The sequence below is a fragment of the Tenrec ecaudatus genome, chromosome 1, assembly GCF_050624435.1.
Source record: "Tenrec ecaudatus isolate mTenEca1 chromosome 1, mTenEca1.hap1, whole genome shotgun sequence".
NCBI lineage: Eukaryota > Metazoa > Chordata > Mammalia > Afrosoricida > Tenrecidae > Tenrec > Tenrec ecaudatus.
In genome coordinates, this window is record NC_134530.1 from 109,712,044 (window position 1) to 109,721,162 (window position 9,119).

General features: G+C 38.8%; 1 pseudogene; it reads left to right on the plus strand.

Moving 5' to 3' along the window:
• Positions 1-1,824: 1,824 nt before the first annotated feature.
• Positions 1,825-8,825, plus strand: LOC142432994 (small ribosomal subunit protein uS13 pseudogene; annotated as a pseudogene).
• Positions 8,826-9,119: the final 294 nt, after the last annotated feature.

Sequence of the window (9,119 nt, forward strand, 5' to 3'; positions counted from 1 at the left end):
AAACCCTGGGGTATACGAGGTAGCACACTACAAGGTCAGCAGTTCAAAACAACCAGCTGCTCCTTGGGATATATATGAGGCTTTTCTAGTCTTGTATAGATCCAGCCTCAGAAATCCACAAGGGCAGCTCTACTCTGTTTTCCAGGGTTGTTATGAGTTGGAAACAATGTAATGACAGTGAGTTTGGTTTGGGAATGCTCTCCACATCAATCTATGCCATTTGGAGTTTCATGTGTTGTTTTTTTTTTGTAAAGATGCATAGTTTTCCATGAGTGTATGTATCAAATAGCTTCTTTCCTATTCTTCTACCCTTGGACATGTAGGTTGTTTTCATCTTCTTGCTACTGTGTAGTGCGGTGATGACTACGTGACTCATACTTCTTTAGGGTGTGCGTATGATCTGGCTTTATTTAGGGTATTTATAAAGCAGAGAGATAGCTGCTTCCTAGGACATTTCTTCTCCAATTGCTCAGGGTATTTTCACAGTGGTTGCACATTTTATAATCCCACCAGCAGTATATGAGTCTCCCAATGACTCAGCACCCTCTTCAGCACCTGTTTTTGGGGCTTTGGTTTGGTTTGACTGCAACTTTCCTGTCCTTGCTGGTGTCAGGAAATAGCTCATCTTTTTTTATTCTCCCAGAGGGCTGTTATTGTGAAGATTCTGGTCTTTAGACGCCATCTTTTGGAAACATCAGCTCTTCCATTTGCATTTTAAAAGTTTGATTAGGCATCCCTTTTTCATGAGGTGTTGTACTTTTCTTGTCTGTTGTGTCATTGCGAAAAAGTTTTACTGGTCTATGAGTTCTCTTTTTACCCATTTGATGAATTATTTGGAACACACAGATGTCTTCTTTTTAATAGTTCTCAGTCATCTATTTTGTCTTCTGTGTTTCCTTCATTTTATTTGATAATGTGTCTATGCCCTCCATTGAAACCCCTATGTGATAGTTAGGTGTATTGTGCTAACCTGGACAATAAACACATGTGTGATTAATTGAAGGGCAAAGAGGTAAATGGCTTGGTGAGCCTTCCCTTTCTAGTTCTCGGTCTCTTGCTTTGTGATGGTCGGACCAGGGTGCAGCTGCCTTAGCCAGTTCCCTGCTTCAGCTTGCAAGGCTCACTTCCTGCAAGACATCCCTGAGGAAAAGGGACTTATCTCGATGCAGCCCTGGGTGCTGGAGAAGCCACATGGAGATGTCTGCCAGCATTGTGATGCTTACACGCTCAGTGAGTCGGCTTTCCTCCTGCATTTGGCATCATTGCTTGTGTTTTCTGAGATTGAGGAGGACTTTGTAGATCAGTGTCGGACCTTTGGGCTAATGTCAAACTGATGGGCTTCAAAGCACTGGGTTGGGATGCTTTTTTAATGTACACTTACGCTTTATATAAAATACTGTCTTATAAAATGTGAGTGACTATTAATTTTGTTTCTCTCGTCTATTCAAACTAACAACACCTTAAATTGTCCCTCCTTTCTCACTGATTGTTTTTATAGCTCTGGGATTTACATTTAGGTTTTTGATCCATCCTGAGTTTGTTTTGTTTTTGTATATGGGGTAAAGTATGGTTTCTTTTTCATTCTTATTCAGATGGACATCAATTTTGCCAGCATCATTTGTCAAAGTGTGTAAGATAATGTAGAGACCGACTCTCATCTTACATTCACATGGATTTGAGAGGGCATGATCTGCAAGGAAAAACATAAACAAAAGAGACAGAAAAAATAGGGTGCAGGCATCTCTGCAATAAGATACTATAGGGCAGAGAGCTTTAATAGGGGCAGGGCAGGCTTAACTACTTTCGGGACACAGCCTACAATGCATGACAGGTTTACACACAAAGGACAATTCACAATTTGAAGGGTTACAAGGAAGCATTAGCACAGCAGCCAAGTTATTCATAGAAGTAACTGGGACGTTTGCAGAGTGCTGCCTGCTGCAGCTTCAGTCGGGAACGGATGGTGAGTGTCTGTTTATCTCAGGTGGGGAGAGAGGCCAGCCGTTGCTTCATCTGCTCCCATGACTGAGCCCTCAGCGTTCTTTGGCGGGCCATGAACCAGAGATGGTGGGGGTCCTGTCTCATTTGTCTAAGGGGTAAACCAGTTTCCCCACAGAAGAGTTCCTCTCTTTCCCACTTAATGGTTTTCGATCCGTTGTGGAAGATCTCTTGTCTGTAGTGGAATGATTTATTTCTAGATTCTCTTTTCAGTCCCATTGTCCTAAGTGTCTATAATAGTATTAGGTTATTTTAATTATTTCAGCTGTGTTATAAGGTTTGAGGTAAGGAAGTGAGAAACCCTGAATTATCTTCTTTTTATCTACTTTGTTCTTGGTAAGAACAGGGTCTCTTTATTTTCCATATAATATTAGTAATTATTTTTTTTCTATTTTTAAAAAGGAATGAAGTAAGTACTCTGGATCAGAATGATCTTGAATTTTTAAATTGCTTTGGTTAGTATTGACATTTTCTCTTTTGCAGAATTTGTATTGGCTAAAATTTTGTTTCAGAAGAAACTCGTCCCCATTTTCGTCATGATATCCCCATTGTCCTGAACCATGTATGGTCCAAGAAACGAGAGAACTAAGTGCTGACCATTCCCGTGTCATCTTCACAAGTGTCCCTGTACTCAAGTTCACTGTTGTTGGCACTGCATCAATACAACCCACCAAGGCTTTGCAATAATATAATATAAAGGAGCTTAATTTGAATGACTTCCTCCTAGAACAATTTTATATAAGTCAAGTATTTATATTTAAATTGTATTTTATTTTAGCTTGTATTCCTATTGCCTTATATTATAATATCTTTGTCAATAGTATCTTTATAAATGTAATCCGTATTTGTCTTTGCAATTCAGACTATTATATAAACTTACAGATATATTTTAACACATACATACATGAAGAAAATGTACATTCAATGAGAATTGGTTAACACTGTTGTTCGATCAGTTTCTGCAATGACCCCATGTGTGGAAAGATCTGGAGGATCAATTATCCATTGGAATGAAAATGATGTTCCTAGACAGAAAATTAGTGAGTGTTGTCTGTACAGTCCTTTGCTTTTATTCTCCATATATTTTCCAGTAAAATCTCCCTTCTTCCCAGATGTGCTTATTGGTCTCCTCCAAGTGATCAGAAGTGCGGTCGATGTCTTCAAACTACCCTCGCACTGCCATTGAGTCCATTCCAGCTCTGAGGGACTCTCCAAGAGTAGAACATTGGTTCTTTGTATTTCATAGGCTGTAATTTAATACAGAACAGAATGCCTCATCTCTTCCTTTGGTGTGGTTGCTGGTTTTGAACTTCTGTCTTTGTAGTTAGCAGCCCAACACATGACCTACTAGGCCACCAAGCAATTGAAAACCCTGACTTAGTTTAGGAAAAACAAACAAAAAAATTCTAGCTAATGATTTCATAATAATTAAAAAATGACAACTTTTTTATTTTGACTTTTTATTTTATTTATTTTGATTTTTTAAGGTAAAAGTTAATATTTACTATCCTAATGCACGTTTTTAATATTCATTTTATTGGGGCTCATACAACTTTTATCACAATCCATACATACATCAATTGTGTAAAGGATATTTGTACATTCATTGTCCTCATCATTCTCAAAACATTTGCTCTCCACTTAAGCCCCTGGCATCAGCTCATTTTTCCTCTCTCCCTACTCCCCTGTCTCTCATGAACCCTTGATAATTTATAAATTATTATATTTTCATATCTTGCCCTGTCCGATGTCTCCCTTCCCCCACTTTTCTGTTGTCTGTCCCCCAGGGAGGAGGTAACGTGTAGGTCCTTGTAATCAGTTCCCCCTTTCCAACCCACCCTAACTCTACCCTTCCAGTATGGCCACTCTCACCACTGGTCTCAAAGGGATCATTCGCCCTGGATTCCCTGTGTTTCCAGTTCCTATCTGTACCAGTGTACATCCTCTGGTATAGCCAGACTTGCAAGGTAGAATTGGGATCATGATAGTGGGGGGAGGGGGCAGGGGAGAAAGCATTTAAGAACTAGAGGAAAGTTGTATTTTTCATCGTTGTTCCATCGCACCCTGACTGGTGCATCTCTTCCCTGAGACTCTTATGTGAAGGGATTTCCAGTGGCCTGCAAATGGGCTTTGGGTCTCCACCCAGCACTACCCACCTAGGAGCTCATACAACTCTTATCACAATCCACACATACATCAATTGTGTCAAGTGCAATTGTACATATGTTGCCATCATCATTCTCAAAACACGTGCTTTCTACTTGAGCCCTTGGTATCAGCTCCTCATTTTTCCCTTCCCTCCCCACTCTCCCCTCCCCCTGAACCCTTGATAATTTATAAATTATTTTTTTTTCATATTTTAAACCATCCAACATCTCCCCTCACCCAATTCTCCACTGTCCATCCCCCAGGGAGGAGGTTATATGTAGACCTTGTAATCTGTTCCCCCTTTCTCCCTCACCTTCCCTCCACCCTCCCAGTATCGCCACTCTCACCACTGGTCCCCAGGGGTACATTCTTTCTCCTTTATCATTTCCTGCCTCTTCAAAATTTACTAAGCCCTTCTCACAATGTACACAAGGCAACACCCTATGGATTCCAAAGTCGAAATGCCACATTCCTGCCATGAGGATCGTGTGCCCTCCAGTTGCTTTCATTGCATGCTCACGGTAGCAATCCCCTGGCTGTTCTTCCAGAAGGCATGCTTGTAATCGTAGGAATCCTCTTCTGTTTGAAGAGTAAATCATAAAATTATATATCTGGGGTGAGCATCTGAGATTGAGAGCATCAGCAAATTATGAATGATAAGATGTCTACATTCACAACAAAAAAAGGAAAAGGAGGCTCGTACGTGCAGTTGGTAGTAACTTGGATATATGTTATAAGCTGTGGGCCACCTTTACTTAGCACCTACGGAGTCATGTTCAGCTCAAGAGTCTAAACTGGTCTTACTCATTCAGACTCTGGAATTGGAATTGGAGGGGAAAAACAGGTGAAAAATCTGCCCTTTACTGCCATGTATTTGTTTCCACATAGAAAGGATATACATTTTAGATCCAGAAATTAGTTATCCAAGACTAAACTTAGTAAATTGTTATAGAACTCTGAGGGGTCTTACCTATTTAAAACAAGAAAAATCATTAATTGAGAATGAAATCAAACAAGAGCTTGTTTCTGAGATAGGACAGGAGGGAGTGCTCTGAATTCAGCATAGCTGGCCATAGGTGAGTAGTGAATTTTGAGTATGCTTCTTTACAGGAAGAAGAAAACACCGCCAGTTAATTGCTTGAAGAGATTAAATTAAAATTGGGGAAGACAGACCTATTGTAAAATAAATCTTGCCATTGATTAGAACAGTAACACCTAGCAAAAATTAAATAAATCAGTAAATAAACTAAATTAACAGCAGCATAAAAAGCATGTACTCATAAAAAAACCGCATGTGCACATAAAACAAAGTTTAAACCAGTGTAAATTAAAGTCAATGTATTACTGAAGCAAATAAATTTTCAATATTCAAACTCTTTTAATATTTATTCTTCTATTTATAGATTATCTCACTTAAAAACCATATTGCATGAAATATTTTCCTTCTAAGTGAACTCATACTGATAAGAAAGAGAAAAATCTTACTGATGTGTCCATGAGCAATTCTCAAACGCTGCCTGTTGTGCTGATTGACGGAAATGATGGGTTCAATATGAATCCCAGATAGCTCTTCTCTCTATCCTACAAGTCCTCGCTCCAAGTTGCCTCACCTGCAGGAACACGTGCAGGCAGGCTATAAAAGGCAGTTTGATTGGTTCTGTGCCAGATCAAAGTATAGTACATATTTGAAAATAGAAAAAAAAAGATGTCTGGAAAACAGAAGGTTTAAATGAATGTTGTCCCTAAGGGCAGTAATAACAGATGTGCTGACAATTTATAAATATTTTACTGTAAATGCTTTCTTGTTCATTTGTGTAGTGTCAGAATTATGTAGTGCCAGACACCATGCCACAATGCCTAATGCTTACTTACTTAGAATAGCTTGCAAAAACTGGAATTTGCTAAAAAAAACGAACAAAAACAAACACAAGACTGGGGTATTGTTTGACTCTGTGCATTTTCAATGAGTAACATACATACATTCACACCCAAGAATGCATATACCTACAGTACAGATACATTTTCAGAGAGGAAATATTTAATAAGCACCAACTCATTCACATGGTGTGCACACCAAAACACAATTACACAGAGTAGAAATTGTTTTTGGTGGTCCAGTGCTTCCATTTTTTACCACTTAATACATTTGATGAAGAGTGAGTTTCACAACTCTTGAGAGAGACAGGGGTTGCTACATTTGCTTGGGCAACAGTAAGAGCAGATAGTCTTTAAGCTTCTCCAAGTAGCTGAACTAATTAAGTTATGCTTTCTATCTAGAAATGCATACAAATAGGCGGTAACGGGGAGAGCTTCAGTATCTAATAGGAGAGTCAATTTACCTTTTCCTTCTACACCATTGGAAATCAAACCTGAATATGGAATTTGTACAAACTGGAATATTATTTTACCAAATTAAAAGAGGATAGAAATGAAGAGTGCTCATGTTTGTAAAACATGGGGGTTAGTTGCACTAATTCTGAAAGGTCAACTAATAGCCTTTCCTGAACTCTCCAGCGACAGACAATCCTGAACTCTAAGAAAATATCCTGCGCCATTACTTTCCCTACCTTAGCAAACTCTCTAGAACTTCACACATGACTATGAGGAGACCTCCGGACATTTCAGGAGCTTGAATAATTAGAATATGATTTAACTCAAGGACTAATACGTTTAGTAAAAAGCCCCCAAGCATTGTTTATTTTTTTTTATTAAATTTAAGACTATTTGAGCTTCCCTTGAGAAAGAGAAAATATGAAATTATTAATAAGTGAGGAACCAATTCCACATAGCTCATGTGTCCTACAATGGACACATTATCCTTTGAATTTTGACTATTTTATAGAAAAAGGAAGAGATTCTGAAAAAACAAGATTTTTATACTAACGCTGGAGCTAAAATTAAAAACAAATAAACAAATGAACAACAACAACAACAAAAAACATGGTTCACAAGTCCACCCTTATCTCACTCTGCAGTGACATAATTCATGTTTAATTGACTATCATTATTATTTGCATAACAAATTCATATAAAGGGAGATTTTTAAAAATCTATTAATATCTCGCCAAAAACAAACATCATGAAGGAAATACCTGATGTGTTAAACCTCAGTAGAAGCTGCAGAAAAGAATCATTTTAATATTGTTCACTATTCAACTCTTTCAGTAGTCAAGAGTCAATACTATTGCAAGAATACGTTCGATGTTCAAGTCCTTCCCTTTCAAACGCAGTGCCACTCTGATCTCAACACTTTAGAGATTTATGGAAAACACTATTATTTGTAAAGGGCTACTCAAAATAAATGTATGATTAAAACATAATTTTCCCTATAGTTGGGCGTGGGGAGCACAGTGTTTTAAAGTGTTACATCTATTTGTCTAATTGGTAGACAAAATTTCAAACCAAACTCATTGTCAATGGGTTGCTCCCAACTCAACAACCATCAAGGGCAATGCCGAAGAGTGCCCGGCATGCCCAAGGCTAGCAGGCTTAGTGCAAGCAGCGAGCCCCGCCTTTTCCCTGCAAGAAGCTGGTGGGCTCCCGCCACCTGAACTTGAGGCGAGCACTTTAACGACTGTGTCACGGAGCCCCTCCCTAAGACGTGCAGGTCAGCTTTGTAGTTCAAAGCGGCAACAATAAAAACACCAGATCCTTATTCTGCTCAAACATTTTCCCGAGTTTGCAGACACATTATTCTTTTATATTTCGTATTCTGTGTTTTTGTCTTGTTTTCACAGCTTGATGAATTACATGTCAAAGTAAGTTCCTGTTTATTGTTCAGGGGCCTCGGGGCTTATTTAGGAGATAACTCTCTCTTCTCTCCTTTCATAATAACTTGGATATGCTGACCGAAAAACAACAAAAAAAGCAAACATATGAGTATTTTGGTGAGTTTATGGGCTCTATTTTGAATGTTTAAAAATATGACATTGCTTTCTAGATTTCTCTACATTATTATATAGAAATATCTGTCAATTTTATCTTTAAAGAAGATATTTAATCATAAAATAATGTTCTCACACTGAATACACAATACACAAAAATGCGCAGATTTGAAATTATTACTTAAACAAACTTAAAAGTGAAACATGCGTTGATTCCAAACTATAAATGTAGCACTAAACCCTATAAAAGGTTTAATTTTCGTTGTAAGTTCTTAAGTCTGTTAAATGTTAAGCATCCCCTTTCCAGTAATGTCTTTTAAAATATAATTAATGGCTCTTCCACCGGAGGCCTAGAGATCCCCGAGAGGTTCCAGCACAGCTTGGGAGTCCTCAACACTACCATGGGTGGGCGGCGGAAAACTGCCTTCGCCATCACTGCCACGGAGGGGGTGGGGCGCAGATCTGCTCCCGTGGTGCTGAGGAAAGCAGCCATGGACCTCTGAGAGCAGGACTCTCGGCGAAGAGGAGGCTGAGCGGGTGATGCCCATCCTGCAGGATCCTCCACCGTACAGGATCCCACACTGGTTCCCGAATAGACCGAAAGATGTGAAGCATGGCAAACACAGCCAGGTCCGGACCAACGGTCTGGACAACAAGCTCCACGAAGACCTGCAGCGGCTGAAAAAGATCCGGATCCACAGAGCGCTGCACCACTTCTGGGGTCTTAGAGTTCGAGGCCAGTACACCAAAACCACTGGCCACCATGGCCGAACTGCTGGTGTGTCCAAGAAGTAAAGACTATCAACCGTGTCTATTAATAAATAGTGTATACACACACACATATAATTAATGAATTGAGCAAACTCACACAACAATGTGTGTGTAGATTTGCATATTTTTTGGAATTCTATGCTGACAAACTGTTCTAATGATGAAGACTTGAATAATAAATTTTATGATCTTAAGGGGTAAACAATACAACAGAAAACAACATTTTTGGAAAAGAAAATCTATTTTAAAAAATAATTTATTTCCTATTTAAAATATTAATTGGTTACAAGAATAGTTTAAACATATTTAGAATAATTG